This window comes from Anguilla anguilla, chromosome 5 (genome assembly GCF_013347855.1).
Source record: "Anguilla anguilla isolate fAngAng1 chromosome 5, fAngAng1.pri, whole genome shotgun sequence".
Classification (NCBI taxonomy): Eukaryota; Metazoa; Chordata; class Actinopteri; order Anguilliformes; family Anguillidae; genus Anguilla; species Anguilla anguilla.
In genome coordinates, this window is record NC_049205.1 from 19,675,802 (window position 1) to 19,693,631 (window position 17,830).

Here is a 17,830-nt window from a genome sequence, read left to right on the forward strand (position 1 = left end):
ACCATACTCAACTGTAAGAAACATAACACAGCAACATCACTCCTCCGAACCATACTGTAGGGAACATGACAAAGCAACATCTTACCTCCGTACCCTACTGTAGAGAACATTAACATGACACAGCCACATCACAACTCCAAGCCATACTGTAGGGAACATGATACAGCAACACCACACCTCTGTACCCTACTGTAGGGAACATGAGCATGACACAGCCACATCACAACTCTATGCCCTACTCTAGGGAACAGGACACAGCAACATCATACCTCCATACCCTACTGTAGGGAACATGAACATGACACAGCCACGTCACACCTCTGTACCCTACTGTAGGGAACATGACACAGTTATCACACCTGTCCGTACTATATTGTCAGATATATCACAAAACCAACACACTGACCTGTGCCCTACTGTCTCGGGCGTTGAACAGCAAATACACCCCTCCATAAACTGCAGGGAATATCGCACTGCAAACAAAAACCATGTACTTTCCAGCTCCGTGGAAAGCTCAACAGAGCCAACGATCTGGGTCAGCTCTCTGGGACTGTTTGTACAGAACAAACTCATACAGTACTTTTAAAAACAGGTGCACAGGAGTATTACAAGTCTCTGAACCAGATATGTCATTGGAAAAGGAAAATAAAGAGCTCCAGATGCTATTAGGAAGCCTCATTTGCCAAATAGCTAAATCACTACAATAACCTGCAAGGACGAAATGAAGATGAAATACATCTTCACTTTTAACTGTTAATAAAAATTAAGGGTGTCCAATTACATGTTTGAGTACTGGTGTCAGCTGCAAGGTGACGTTATGCACGAATATTGTAGCAGTGGCCTGCGTGGACACGCATGTGTACGTACATTTACCGCATGTAGATATAAGGCCTGCGCACTGGATCACTGTCAGGAGAGTCCGCGGTGTTGGCGAACATGTTTTACATGCTGATGAGCGCGCTGTATAAACACTCCGTTTCCCACTGAGGTTGCTGAACACACAGGGGATGTCGGGTAGCACGCGAGACGCAACGCACTCGTGTCATTGGGCTGGAGACCTTCGCTATGCAAATGAGCACTGCTGCCTGCACGGCCTAATGGGAAGGACCAGGAATCCCCACGCGGAGGAGTCACCTGATTGGCTTTTGATTAAGACAACTCTATTCCTCCTCCTCCCCACCTCCTCCTCCTCATCTTCCTTCTCCTTCTCTCCTGTTTCCAGCCCCACCGCCACTTCTATCTGGGCTAATTGATTTTTAAGAAGACTATTGTTGATATCAAATGAGCAGATCACCGTGAGGGTATTGATTCCCCAGACGTGTTACAACAGCAAATCTTTATCTGTGCTGAACTCTGACCCCACACTAATAGGTGGGGTTTAACCTCCACTGAATGACAGATCACGCTATTTCCCCCACTCCACCCTTCCTGTTCTGCATTCTGCCCTAATTACCCCTCTCACACTTCCACACCGTGCACAGCCCTGCAGGTGCAACCCTCATCACAGCACCGGAGCAAAGATGAGCAAACCAGTTCAAATATGAGCAAACCTGAGCAAAGATGAGCACACCTGAGCAAAGATGAGCACACCTGTGCAAAGATAAGCAAACCTGAGCAAAGATGAGCAAATCTGAGCAAAGATGAGCAAATCTGAGCAAAGATGAGCAAACCTGAGCAAAGATGAGCACACCTGAGCAAAGATGAGCAAATCTGAGCAAAGATGAGCACACCTGAGCAAAAATGAGCAAACTGGAGCAAAAATGAGCAAACTGGAGCAAAGATGAGCACACCTGAGGAAAGATGAGCAAACTGGAGCAAAGATGAACTAAACTGAGCAAAGTAGAGCACCCCTGAGCAAAGATGAGCACACCTGAGTAAAGATGAGCACACCTGACCATAAATCAGTATGCCTTTCTGATGAAACACAGGCAAAATTCAAACAAAAAATGCAAATAACTAAGTACACCTGAGCACAACCAAGAACACTACAGCACACATGAGCAGAACTGAACACAACTGAGCAAAACACGGTCCACCAGGGTGCACCTGAGCACACCGGAGCAGAACTGAACAGAGCTGAGAAGAGAGAACGAAACCTGATAAATCTGAGCCATGGGTAGGGAGATCTACCACCTCTCTGGTAGATCTCTTCCAGCACATATGCACAGTTATTCTGCCACATGTTTATTCAATCACGTTACAGTACCATAGCAAATACTGCACTGATGCATTCATTTGTAAAGAGGAACAGAGTCAGGCACTAAGAATATGGGCATCTATAAAGAAACATGATTTCCTGCTACCAGGTGGCCTCTCAAAGATCTCTCCAGTCACATGGAAAACAACAGCACAAACACAGAAACTGCCTAATCAGAGAGAACTCAGCCAAACACACATAGTAGTGCCTAATAATGCATCGATGTCCAACTAGACAGGATACTCAACAATACAGTACATATGCACTATACACAAATATTCTGTCATTATACTACATAGACACTGCAGAGGCCTCTTACTGTGAGAATTTTAGTGATTTACTATGTTCGTAAATTTGTGTGTGAGAGCATGCATGTCTGTGTGAATCCGTGTGTGAGTGAATGTGTGATTGAGAGCATGTGTGTGAGTGAGGGTGCGTATGAGGGTGTGTGTGTGTGTGTGTGTGTGTGTGTGTGAGAATGTGTGTTCCCTCATCTCCCAGTTTTCCCTCATTCCACTGTTTCTCGCTCACAAATTGAAAATAAGGACCTTCAAGAACCTCTCCCTGATAATCACAGAAATTAATTAGAAAATGTTTCTTGACATTCTCTCTGCATAGATGGGGGGGAAAAGAGACTGGGGCGAAGCTGCAGAATTAATTGTACGGTATGTGACTTAGATAATTAATTCAATCATTATTTCTTTTCTACATTAGCTACTCCCTTCTGGCCCTGAAAAGAGCACTTCAGTCACAGTACTTGTGGTGGACTGCTTGTGACCTATGTATTTTGAAGATGTTTGGAAAGTTAAAAGTTTTACTCTGGTGCCTTATGGAGCCCCAGTTCAGGCAGTTTAAAAACAGAGCAGTGACATTCCAGAATGGTGACACCACACAGCAGTGACAGGGCCAGCACAGATTCTCAGTCTAGACTGATGGTTTCCAAACTTTTCAGGCACAAGGCACTACATAAACAATTTCCATTTTCACAGCACCCCAAAATGACACATGCAATTTGCAACACTTATACACATGTTTTAAGTGGGGAAAGAAACACCACAAACTGGCTTTAGATCTTGTAAATCCGAATTAAAAGCAGAAAATTTTTTTATTATCGTTAATAATTAACGACATAACCGCACTAATTATATGCAGTGGTTAGCATGACAGCAGATCATAGTTTGAGCCTTGCTAGGTCCCTGCTATTGCACTTTGTTTCTCTTATTTTTTTATTTATACAATAACGCATCAAGCTACTTGACATAAATACAACATGTTATACTGCAGAATTATTACATCACAACAAGTCCAGCAGAAGGGTCGGGTGGTAGGGAATCTTAATTTCAGTTTTTTTGTCATTTATTTCATCATTCGCCAACATCGCTAGTCCAGCTAATACGTAAAAATCAGTTGCTTCGAGAGATTTGACAAAATTTACTATATTTATGACCCATCAGGAGATCAGTCTGAGCAAACAGAGGTTGAACACATGGAGGACAGAGTTAAGACAAGTTGTAATATTTGCTGTATGAGCTTACAAATGCTCCATTATGAACTGAAATCAGTTGAGCTTACAAATGAGCCATTATGAAATTTTTTTATTCACAATATGATTTATTAGTTTTATCATAGCTTTTAAAATTTTTTAACATAACTTAAATTTGGAGGCACCCCTAGAAGGATCTCACGACACCCCAGGGTGCCTTGGCAGTCCCTTTGAAAAATGCCGCTCTAGATAGATTCTCTACTTTGCATTTTTAACAAAACAATGAAATTTCAGTCTTGAACACTGCAACTGAAACTGAAGCATTTAAGAATATTAAGGGTCAAGGCTATGGACAATATATACAGTAGGGTGCTTAGTACTGTAATATATCACCATCAACACCTGCTAACCTACTGGAACCTCCTGTCATTAGGGATGTTTTCAGACTGGTCACACTTGGAGAGTGTTCCAAAAACCGAGCTCATTTACCTCCTTGTCACTGTTCGCTTTTTACAAATGACACCCTCCGTTCTGAAGCCAGAAATTGAGAGTAGACTTGCTTGAGGTGGTTTTGGATCAACTGAAACACGTAACTCAACTGAAACGTGTGAGTGCAAACTGAAACTGCAACTGAAACACGATTCAAATTCAACCAGTAAGAAAGCAAGACCCCTGAGTCCAGGAACCAAAGTACCAAATTTATTTTGTTCATTGGTTAAAATTCACACACATGTTCAGTGGATTACGCTTCGGTTAGCTTCCAAGTTGTTCCACAGGTGTACATTTTGTGACATCACATGACGATTGAATCAAATCAAATGACAGTGACACAGGGCATGGTATGGATGGATGGATGGTAAAATCGCAAAATGATGACATCACAGGGGAGTGACACCCGAAAAGATGGCATCACAGAATGGCAGCACTGGGCAGGATGTTGTGTGTCTCCGTATGTGAAGATATAGAGAGGTGTGTCTGTGCAGAAAACAAGACTCCCTAAAACATTGCAGAGAGGTCACAGTATACAGTCTCTTCTTCAAGCTACTGTTTTGTTTCCATTCCGAAATGGATTTCAAGGCTGCTGGGTGGCTTATTTGGTTAAGGAACCACGTTGTGGTGCATGGATGAGCCCCACAGTCTCAAATTGTATCCGGACCATGTCAGTGCTGACTGTGCCCAGTAGCTCCATAGGGCGATGCAAAAGGTATGGCGGCCAGCAGCCATACCTCCATGCACTCTGCTCCTGCCAAATGGCTGAAGCTAAGCAGGTGTGGGCTTGGTTAGTACTTGGATGGGAGACCACCAGGGAATACTGAGTTGCTGCTGGAAGTGGTGTTGGGTGGGCCAGCAGGGGGCAATCTTCCCTCTGGTACAAATAAACCCCAATGCCCCAGTGCAGTGATGGGGACACTGTGCTGTAGGAGATGCCGTCTTTCGGATGAGACGTTAAATCGAGGTCCTGACTCTCTGTGGTCACTAAAGATCCCATGACACTTATCGCTAAGAGTAGGGGGTTCCCCGGTGTTCTGGCCAAATCCCAGATCTGGCTCTCGCAAACTTGCCACTAAAAATCATCCCCAGACTTAATTGGCTAAATAAATGTTCTCTCCCTCTCCACCTTCGCTAATGTATGGTGAGCGTTCTGGCGCAAATTGGCTGCCGTGCATCACCCAGGTGGGTGCTACACATTGGTGGTGGGTGAGGTGAGTTCCCCTTCACTGTAAAGCACTTTGAGCATTTGGAAAAGTGCTATATAAATGTAATTAATAATAATAATAATAAAATTGGCGATTGTGTCACCACGGGTATGGAAGGGTCCAGTAGGCTTGGAGTCCATGTTTCATCACAATCTAGCAACCCCTGCAGGTCGATCGTGTGCCTGTGAGCTGCATGCTAAAGCTGCATTTTAAAGATCTTCCTCCAACTCCAAGCAGCTCAGCTGTAGTTTGTAGTGTGAAAAGAAGCAGCTGGTGACACCATGAGTTTTGGAGGAGAACCACGGAGTTCTACGCCCTCTCGAATCGGCAATGCTTTTCCCGCATGCTTTGGCTGCAGATAAATGGGACATTCCAAATCGGGGTGGGAATTGGATATGTACAGCCCCACATTGGATGCCAAATGATTTCATGAAGAGAGCACTGGGAAGCGATTAACCATTGCACACAAGACTTAAAACCGAAAATCACACCCGAAACACCAGTGAGAGGCCCACTTCACCTGAGGGTCCCCTGCACTTCCTGCCTTGTTTCCTGGTTAGGAGCGCGGAGACGAGAGAGGGGACACACACCGGCAGCACAAACACACCTCGCTTATCCCGCTCCACATCAGCAAGACCTGGATTTAATTCCCTCTTCAGAGATCTCTCCCTCTTCTGAAAGCTCTACTCCTCACTCAGCGAGATTTGAAAGACACCAAAGAGGGCGCAAGTGCCGCCGCCGCTGATTAGAATACTAATTACCTTAACGAGCGTTGCTGAACGCACAGATCAAAACACCTGTGGCTCTCCCTTCGGGGCCTTTTTTAATCCAAAAAGGAAAGCTTCATGTGTGTGTGTGAAAGAGAGGGAGAAAAAAGAGAATGCTGTCGGAGAGAGACGTTCCCAACAAAGAACGACAGATCTGATTCTTGTGAATGAGTATTGCTTCTTTGTTGTGGTTTATGATTTTTTCATTGTGTATCCTTAATCGTTCCTTCTAATGTTTTTTGTTTCACCGTTTGATTTGCTTGCTGCACTTAGCCCATGCTTTAGCAAGACAGCTGTGCCCCTGTTATGCCAGTAAACCGTGCCCTATTTACCCTGTTTAAAATGAATTAAACAAGATAAACTAAGAGAGGAAGATTGCCAGAGAAAGCGAGGGAAAGAGCAGGGAGGGCAAGGGGGAGGTTGTTACACAGTGTTCTTTTAGAAAATTATTCTTTTCTTATTTATTGAATCTCGTTTTACTGTGAATTATGAAATGGGGGCAGAAAAAGGATAATCGTAGTTAAAATTCATAATCTTATACATATCAGAATTTAATAGATATTTATCTGATATTTATTATCCACGTACTGACGTGAACTTTGCATGGCCTGCCAAAGGAAACATGAAGACATGGCCTGCTTCCTGTCATCATTCAAAAGCAAAATCAAATTCAAAGAATCACCATCTGACAACTATTTAACAAAGACACTATCAATAAACCAAACTAGAATAAACACTTTGTCATTGTTTATTTGCTTGCATAAATACACACTGTATCTTGTAATCAAAACATGCCAATGTTGCCAAATAAACACATTTTAGTTCGTTTTGGACCACTTGTCTAATCAATGTGATTGTAGTTTACGACCGTTTTGACTCATTTTCATCTATACATGTGTAAAATCAATAATAATAATAATAATAATAATAATAATAATAATAATAATAATAATAATTCTATTCTAATCAGATCAATAGTGTTTAATTAAAGGCATATGAATATTTTGCATGGATGTGAGCTGTGGGGGGAGGTCTGGTGAGGGGGATGGGGGAAGAGGGAGAGAAGAGAGGGGGATATAGAAGAGGGGGAAGACAGATGGAAAACAGAAGAGATAGAAAATAAGAGTGGGGGTGAGATTGAGGAGAGATGAGAATGATAGAGGAGGAGAGGGGAAGACAAAGAAGAAGGGTGAAAAGATTGAAAAGGGATAGGAAGAAATGCAGAGGCCCTAGTGTTTTTTTACTCTAAAAAACAGACCCTTACCATAGTCATTACAAAGCCCTGCAATGCCAAGAGCTGAGCCCAGAGAAAAGTCCCTTCAACCAGCTGATCCTGAGGCTCACTCGACTAACACTAACACCAGCAAATGGCAAGCAGAAATAAATTTTTAATTCAAAATCAATTTATAAAACAACAAGAAAAATGACAAACTGAATTGAAAAACTGTACATCCTTAAGGGGAAAAGAAACCGCACAAACCATACACCACAAATATATAACTGCCTGCCATAGCCATAACCAGACGCAAAAAAATGTGACTTTAATGTGTTGTACATACATACATATATATTATTATATACAGTGAGCTCCATAACATTTGAGAGACAAAGACATTTTCTTGTTCTTGTTGATTTGGCTCTGTATTCCACAATTATAGATTTGTAACAAAACAATTCACATGTGGTTAAAGTGCAATTCACATGTGGTTAAAGATTTTATTTAAGGGTATTTTTATACATCAGGCAGAAATTGCAGCACTTTTTATACATAGCCTCGCACCCACGGCCGGGCACCATAACGTTTGGGACATATTAATGTTATGTAAATAAAGTAGTCATATTTTCAGTAATTTGTTGCATATCCTTTGCATCCAATGACTGTGACCCACAGACATCACCATGCGATGAATACCTGAGTACGTCACCAGTGCACTCTTTCTTCATCATGACTTTCCAAACGATTTGTTTTGGTACGCCTAAGGATTGGCCTGTGTCTCTGACTGTTTTTTCTTATTTTTCAGCCTCATAATGGCTTCCTTGACTTTCACTGGCACAACTGTGGTCCACATGTTGACATACGCCATTAACAGACTCCAAAGGTAATCAAAAGCCAAGAATCAAGACTAGATTAAGTATTATACCTTACTGAACCTGTGTTTAGCAGTTGTCTATGACCATGAAATGCACTTTTTGTACGTCGCTTTGGATAAAAGCGTCTGCCAAATAAAGGTAATGTAATGTAGATGCTAAGAGCTGTCTTATACCTGCACTCAACAAGCAATTGAACACATCTGACTAATCATAAACACCCCTGAATCAATTTCTCCCAAACATTATGGTGTCCTGCAATGGGGGGGGGGGGTGGCTAAGTATGTAATGTCTGCATAATGAAATCAAAATGTATAAAAATACTTTAACCATATATGCATAGTCAGATTACAAATCTAAAAGTGTGGAGTACAGATCAAATAAAAATATGTCTTAGTTCCAAACATTATGGAGCTCACTGTATATGTGTGAGTACATGTGTTTGTTATGCATGTTTATGTAAATACTATATATACACAGGTATATGGATTTTCCTTTTTGAATTTTTGGCTTGTTTTCTAGTTTGATGTTTATTCGTGTAAAGTTTTGCCAATATACTCAAATGTCAGGGCGGTGACATATTCTTGAATGTAATTGGATGGTAGGCTGAGGGGCCTGGGGGTAGGTGGACCAGGATGTGGGTTTTGTGAACGGCAGTGAACGCTCTTGTCTGATAGGGTACCACACCAGCAGCACCACAGACTGTTCCAGAAACAGGAGCTGCATGTCGGTGAAAGAGCGGCCAGGCTGATAGCACTGTGTTCCTCTAGATTACACCCCCGGCCTATCAATCATCATGAGAGAAAGAGAGAGAGAGAGAGAGAGAGAGAGAGAGAGAGAGAGAGAGAGAGAGAGAGAGAGAGAGAGAGAGAGAGGGAGAGAGAGAGAGAAAGAGAGAAAGAGAGAAAGAGAGAGAGAGAGAGAGAGAGAGAGAGAGAGAGAGAGAGAGCAGAAGAGGGAGAGAAGGAGAAACACAACTCCTTCAGTTACCACAACAGCCTATTGGCAGATATAAGACAGGTTACCAAGGAAGCTTCTCACAGAAGTACACCCAAACCGTTGCTTTCACAGTTTAAATCACAAAAACCGTTATTCCTCTGGTTAATGGAAGTCACATGACCTGTATTATTTTGAGCGAGTAAAAACTAAAACAAACCCAGTAAAAAAAAACTTGTCTCTCCATCCAATCACATAACATCTATTTTACAATGAAAAAAATCAAACAAGAAGGAAAAATGGGAAAAAAATGTCAGAGGAAAGATGGTGACATAGAAAGGGAGAGAGGCACAGACTGAGAGAGAGAGAGAGAGAGAGAGAGTGAGAGAGAGGAAGAGGAGGAGGCATTCCTGACTGTAGCCAAGGGACGAAAAACACCCCAGCGCCATCTCGCCCTCTCGCTCCATCAGGCGAGAGCGTCTGGACTGAAGACGGGTGAAACGAGGGGAGAGCAACGGTCTCGCGGCTGACGGCTCTGTTCTGGCCCTGATAACAGTCGGCCTGTCTGCTGTCACACAAAACATTTATAAGAACCGTCACTGGCAAAGAAAGGCATGAAAAATTCGGGAAGATAAAAAACGCAACTTGATAAAAGTAACTCCTAACTGAAATCATTTACATTAGTACAAGTGAGATATTGGGAACCTTAAAAAAAACTCAGTTCCCGCACAAATGTGCATGCACACCTAACACATAAAAGCTCTCTTATTATCAGTGTATTAAAGTTACTACAAAATTGTAATCAGGTAACCAGCTTTGTTATCAAAGTTTCTGGGTAGTACAGTAGCTATATTAGATCACATTTTCTGAGTGCTACCTTGGTTAGTTGTGCCAAATTCCTTGTTCCAGGTCAGATCCAAGGCCCAAGGCCCAGACAATTCCAAAAATGACTTTCCTAGCGGACTGAATTGGCTATAGCTAAAGAATCCTTTTGGCTCAAATTGTCATCAAATGAGTTGCTGTGAGATTTGGATATCTGCATACATACAGCAGCACATGGCTATGACTTATAATACACTATATGACCAAAAGTATCTGAACACCGCTTCGTCTGGGGCAGTTTTTTTATGGTTTGGGCTAGGCCCCTTAGTTCCAGTGCAGGAAAATCACATTCTAGACGATTCAGTTTGGGGAAGGCCCTTTCCTGTTTCAGCATGACGATATCCCTGGGCACACAGCAAGGTCCATATAGAAATAGTTTTGTCAAAAACGGTGTTGAACAACTTGACTGGCCTGCACAGAGCTCTGACCTCAACCCCATTCAAAACACCTTTGGGATCAATTGGAAAACCACTTGTGAGCCAGGCTTAATCGCTCAATCAGTGTCCAACCTCACTAATGCTCTTCTGGCTGAATGGAAACAAATCGCTGCAGCAATGCCCCAACATCTATTATAAAGCCTTCCCACAAGAGTGGAGGTTGTTATAGCAGCAAAGGGTGTACCAACTCCATATTAATGCCCATAATTTTGAATGAGATGTTGTATGTCAGGTGCCCACATACTTTTGACCATGTACTATACATAATGGGGGTGATTAAGGGCAGAAAAACAGTGCAAGTTATTGTTCTGTATTATATTTTTGAAAGCCGCACCATTGAACGTGTGATAAATACTTCCAGCTACGACCACTGCCTACAAACAAAATAATTAATCTAATCCAATACACAATGTCAAAAATAAGCAGCAAGACACAGCTGGGCTAGGGTGGATTTATTCTGGCCTGGTGTCCTAGGGTCACTGATATATCAGCGCCCTCTAGCTACTCACCATATGTTTGGGTTACCAGTCGTCAACACTCACCGTGCTAGCTCTCCTGTAGTGCATCATGGCTAATGCTGCATGAGCACAGCCTAGTTGTCATATCTGACGGACAGTTCTCCGGTAATATAACATGGATTTATAGAGATAATAACCGTCTCACATCGCATATGTTGCCATAGGAGGACTGCGTCTGCTCAGCACAAAGGCTTCCAGTACTTGTGATGTCAGGCAGGTGGCTGTGTAGTACAACGGTCAGGGAACACAGCTCAAGGGTCGCAAGTTCAATTCCCAGCAGTAGCACTACTGTCTCACCCTTGAGTGAGGAGATGAAAATAAATTACTTAAGTAAAAACACCTAGCTGAATAAATGGATTGTGTGTTACTAAAGGGTGTAGGTAACTCTGCTAAATGCCAAACATGGTGCATGAGCATAGAACCCCAACCCTAACCCTAACTCACTTGATCTTTATTACATTATGCGACTACTCATAGTAAACTGAAAAAATGTTAAAACACATTAGTGTTATGCAAAAATTTTGCACCTCCAAAAAAATTAAATTAAAAGAGAAAACTGCTCCTTATTCCACTATTTAATACCAGAGCATTATGGTTTATTCACATGGGTTTGAACCAACTTTATTAATTGTTCAGCTATGAAACGCTGATATTTATATACTGATACATACTAAAATATGAACATGCTCAAGAAACTATACGTTTAATTCTTTCAGACATTCAGAACAAATAAGAAAGTATTTTCAGAAATAACATGTAAATCTGTCATTTCTGCAGGGAAAAATCAATCCGCAGCAATAAGAAGCTATGAATGAGCAGTTAGATCTTATCTGATGAAAAGAGAGATTTGAATAACGCTCTTCCAAAGGAATGCCTTTCTCCCTTTTTCAACCAAACAATGTGAAGCGCCACAGTTGAACTCACTGACCGTGCTTCTAGAACACAACTGTATCACCGGTTGACTTGTGGCATTCTAGAACCCAGCAGTAAAATTAAGAGAGACTCGAGAGTTCTGTAGCAGCAAAGAACATGAAGCATGAGGTTTGCGGCAGTTAGTAGTAAAGAATAGTTGAGCATTCTGATCGAAGATGCTCCTTACTGGCATGATCCAATCACATCATTGTGAGTGATGATTTCCTGTTTTTATTTTTGTCGATTTTTTCAATTCACTTACTTATGACAATATAAGTCAATTGAAAAAATCGACAAAAATATCACTTTAAGCGGGTTTGCGGTATCTTTTGGTGTGCAGACCCTTCGTTTTAGTTGATTTATGACTTTATTTGGCATTTATGCACCAATTTACATCTGAGCGTAGTCATTTTGGAACTTTGTTTATTTTTGCTTTGACATTTTTACGTAAATATTTATGAACAGCAATGTATCAAAGCTATTATTATGATTATTATTATTATTATTATTACAATAATAATAATAATAATAATAATTATTATTATTATTATTATTATCATCCCACATATTCAACGTGTTCATCAAAATGATGCCTTAAATTAATCTAACTATTTATTATACTAGCACCTGAACATAGTTGATAAGCTGTTATGCATAGCGTACATATGTGACCCTTACCTGTTCTGATACTCTCTCATTTTCTAAAGTCCAGTTCAGAACTGTGGCAGCGGATGAGATAAGAGTGAAGAGTTCTCTTTAAAAATGTACCATTACTGAGCAAAAGCAAAGCAGTCCAAATTAAAATGATGGTTAACAAATTCAACTAGAATGTAAAGTTTATGAATAAACTTCAGTCTGGCTGCTTCAGCAGTTTAGCTGCTACCAGATGAAAAGGTTAGAGCTGTAGCATCATAAAACTTAACCTTATGACCATTGCAACCAAATGGGATTTTGTAGACTATCAAACAGTGGCACTATGTCACCGAATTGTGCCTTTTTGCCACTTCCAGACATCCAGAAAGTAACACCCAGATGAAATGCTGAATATCTCAGCCATTGGTTAGTGAACGGAAATGGCAGACCACACAAAATAAAGCTTTACACAAACAATCTACTCTGGCATGGCTAGCTTAAAAGCTGTAGGAGTTGTACTGCTCAGAAATGTAGACAGAAAGAAAATAATATTTAGACATTTGCAGTAAGCAGCTCTCAACAATGTTGCAATGTTGGGAAAATATCTTGAAAATCATAACACCCATTAGCCCTGCACACAGAGAAACACACTCCCATCCCGCTGCTTCTCCACACACTTAATCCTGAACGGGAATCAACATTTCTAACTACGACTCCAAGGATTTAAATCTCATGGTTGAAACTTTGTCCCCCACAAATTAGAATTATAACAGTGCACTGTACTGCTTTACCACACTTGCCCTCAGTACGTTTTCCTAATTAGGGTCTCAAGTTTTTAAAATCTTAATTAAATTCACCAGAGGTTCTGCGATCGTGAAGGACAAGTCCAGTTCCACAATAGCTGTGTAAATACAAGCTCATGTGCCCAGTTCCTTTTGAGTGTTTTATGCCAGGAACTAAACCATCACAAGGCTCAATGTTCCCCATTCATTGCATTTCATTTTTCATACCCCATTCACTTTCTAAGGCAAAATTCTTCCCAAAAAATGTTTTATATTTCAAAAACTATTTGGAATTTCAAAAGGGGTGTATAAGCACATACGTATATTCCTCTGAGCCGAGGTGAATATTATAAAGTTGGAATGGCATGTCTAACTTACAGTACATGCTGTAGGATAAACATGCAGAAATTTAGGCAGAAATAAAATTTTAAAAAGAAGATTTTTCCATACCAAATCACTGAGATGGCAGCAGCCATGTGCAATATAGAACTTAGTCATTCGCATTGACCAAATTTATTGTGCTAAAAACCGTCTGACCCAGGCTAAGCTGTGGAACCTCTGTCTACCCACCCACCCAGAGACATGGCCCCTTTGTCCCCAGCTAACACAAAATGTTCTCACAATGTTACTGGAATGTTTTGTCACCGTTGTAACATTGCCACCGCATCACAGCAACATTGTGAGAACATTTTGTGTCAGCTGGGTCTTCACAGTGCTGGCAATGAGATATTTTTACACACACAGAATATCACCAACCTTCACTGGCTCGATAGATGACGCTGTGGGACTCTCAGGACCGCACATCAATAACACCAAACGATTTAACATGCAAGTGCGGCTTCCTCACCCCCCGTAATTTAATATAATCAACCCGCCAAGCCCGGTAAATAATAATATCGCATTATTACCTGCCTTATTATGTTTGTTATTATCGTAGCGTTAATAACTGGGGCAGATTAGGCAGAGGGAGAAAGTGCTGGGGAGACAGAATCCGCGCACGGTCGGGCGCGTTCCAGCGCTTATCCCGTGAGAGACCGGCGGGAGGCGTAATCGTCGGTCCGGGAGCTCGAGGGATTACTGTGACGGCCATTTGCATATCAGAATTTTAAGCAGAGAGAATATATCAAACCCTCCAGCCAGCAAGGTCATTTTGAAGATAATTTTTTTTTTTTTTCTTCATAATTTATTTTGCATATCATGCAGCGGGACACAGTGCAGATTAAAAGCCGCTTCGCCGTATCAAACCGTTCCTGACACCAGCGCCCTGCCCCCTCTTCTCTCCGCATTCCGACACCCCCACCCCATTATCAAAATATTATACAGACACATGCAGCAATTAGAAACACTAATGTCATCGAAATACTGCCGTACAGTGATCATTCACAATCATAATGGAATGTCCCATTCCAGCTGCACCCAATGTAGTCTGCTAGCTTTGTATGATAATTAGTCAGAATTAATACCACAACAGGAATAATGAAAATTATGCCATGAAAAAAATCGTTGCAATTCAAGACTCATTTTTTAACAAACACTACGCAAACAAAAAAGCAAAAATGTGACAACACTGAGACAAACACAACATGGCTGAAGTAGCTGACAATATCTCAGTTTCTTCTTGCCTGGCTGGTGTATAATAGCACACCTTTCTCCGTTTTTCCTCATGGACTTCTGCTTTTCTGGCTCAGGGCTCCTCATTGATGTTAGCATGCAGGCATTTTAGGCAATATAGTTTTCAGTTACAGTATTGACCAAAATGTGACCATAAGAAACTACATAAACCAAAGAAAATGTTCTTCTTCTTCTTCTTCTTCTTCTTCTTCTTCTTCTTCTTCTTCTTCTTCTTCTTCTTCTTCTTCTTCTTCTTCTTCTTCTTCTTCTTCTTCTTCTTCTTCTTCTTCTTCTTCTTCTTCTTCTTCTTCTTCTTCTTCTTCTTCTTCTTCTTCTTCTTCTTCTTCTTCTTCTTCTTCTTCTTCTTCTTCTTCTTATTATTATTATTAGTAGTAGTAGTAGTAGTAGTAGTAGTAGTAGTAGTAGTAGTAGTAGTAGTAGTAGTAGTAGTAGTACTAGTAGTAGTAGTAGTAGTAGTAGTAGTAGTAGTAGTAGTAGTAGTAGTAGTAGTAGTAGTAGTAGTAGTAGTAGTAGTTGTCACAGTAGTGACCAGCCCTAAAAGTAATAATTTCCCACACGTTTGAGCCACATTAAACAGGATCAAGCTGACTGTAGCGAAGCCAAACACAACTAGCTTTTTTGTTTGTAAGCTCTACGGGTGATCTTTACTAAATTCTGACTTCCAAGGAGAAAGTGAGTCAACTGTACGGAATTCCGCACATGCTCTTCTCTTTACGTAGCCTTGGAAGTCTGACAGGAAGAAGCGCAGGTCAAAACAACGGGCGATCAAGTTTAAAATCTGGTTCCAAGAACTATTAAAAGCAAAACCTCCCAATGGATTGGGAACTAAGCATGCTAAAAATGCTTGCAAATTAGCTAAAGTTTAAGCAGATGGTTTTTATCCATTTAGGCAATTACTATCATTTGTTTTTAAATTACATGTGATGTGACAGTACTTGTGGGATACTATGATATTATATTATGACCACTAGTTGTTCATTTACATAAAAAGAAAGACATTCAGAAAATGTATGCAAATTAAAACCAAGTTGTCATAAAGGTCAAATTCATAAGCTCCATTAAGCATCAACCTCGAGACCCCCAATTAGCAACCACTTCATAGTAAGTCTAGCTGAGCTGTAAATTAGCGATGTTCTGCCTGGGAATGGTCACAGCCAGTGAATAGGTATAAGGGAAGCGAAGCAGTCACAGCAAACGATGCTACAGTTCTGTTCACCCCACTAAATAAAAAAACCAAAATTTCCAAAACAAAGGGAACTGTTACTGAGAGATATACACACACACACACACACACACACACACAAACGTGCACGCAAGCACACACACACGTGCACGCACGAAAGCATGCACGCACGCGCACAAAAAATGCAAAAAAGAAACCAACAAATCCCTTTCCATACAAGCAAATGTTCCCCTCCCAGTGACTTGTGGGAAATAACTGATAGGGAAGAGGATTACTAAACCAATGTATGAACAAGAGCACGTCCACCCCGACTCTACTCTTGACGCTTAGACAAAAACAAGGGGAAGGCCTGTGTGTATGTGTGAGTGTGTGTGTGTGTGTGTGTGTGTTTGAGTGGTTGGTTGGTTGCGGGGGGGCCAGGGTGATGGAGAGACGGAGAAGCGAGGAGTGGGGGGGGTCTTGATGATAACAGAAAAATTCAGACCGGTCAAAGTTTCCCTTTTGCCAATCACACTCCTGATAAAGACAGAGCCTGCTCCAGTACTGATAGAAGGGCTATCTCGCTCTCTCCCTCTCCCTCCCTCGCTCTCTTTCTCATTCTCTCTCTCTCTCTCTTTCTGTGCCTCTCACTCTCTCCCTCCCTCTCTCTCCTCTCTGCAGTTAGTTTGGAAGGAAAAGCTAATCACACTGACAACACAGTGCTGCTGTCAACCACTAACCAGCGACCACAGAGCAATTAATATTAATGTTAATATCACACTGTCCCAGCTGACAAAGAATGATAATGTAACATACTGAACGTGAAGAATTAAAATATGCACACAGTTACACATGTACACACACACACAATGTTTCTCTGTTACACTAGCACACATATACACATACTCAGATACATGCACATGCACATGTACTCTCTCTTACAATCACTCACATACTTGTCCATACACATGCACACTGACTATATATATATATATATATATATAGTCAGTGTGCATGTGTACACTATATATATATATATATATATATATATATATATATATATAGTGAACTCTATGTTTGATACAACGGCATATTTGTTCTTGATTTCGCTCTGTACTCGCTCTCGATCTGTATAATTTTTTATTTATAATCACACAATTCCTGTGTGGTTCAAGTACAGATTCTCAGCTTTTATTAAAGGGTATGTTATTATTTTTGGAGAAATGGCTTCACAGGCATCTGATTAGTCGGGTCCATTCAACTGCTTCCTCAGTGCAGGTATAAGACAGCATAAGGACCAGGTTTGTGCCAATGGAAGTCAAGGAAGCCATAATGAGGCTGAAAAAAAACTGTGGGAGACATAAGCCAAACCTTAGGCCTACAAAAATCAACTGGTTGTAACATCATTAAGAAGAAACAGAGCACCGGTCAACTCAGTGATTGCAAAGGGCCTGGTAGGCCAAGGAAGACCTCTACAGCTGATGATCACAATATTCTCACCACACACACCAGACTACCTGACTAATCAGAAAAACCTGTGAATCCATTTGCCCCAAACATTAAGGTGTCCAGAAATGGGGGGCTATGGATAAATTGTGCTGTAATTTCCATATCTCCAACATGTTTCACAGAGTGGGGTGATTTGGATCATGAGTAGTTCCCTTTCTTTCTCCACACTTTCCTCTTTCCATCAGGATAATGCTC

General features: G+C 41.2%; 1 protein-coding gene across 2 annotated transcripts in view; it reads right to left on the reverse strand.

Annotated features, from left to right (window-relative positions):
* The window catches only part of zfpm1 (zinc finger protein, FOG family member 1), an 83,572-nt gene that overhangs the window by 22,147 nt on the left and 43,595 nt on the right, over positions 1-17,830 (reverse strand). The window lies entirely within an intron of this gene.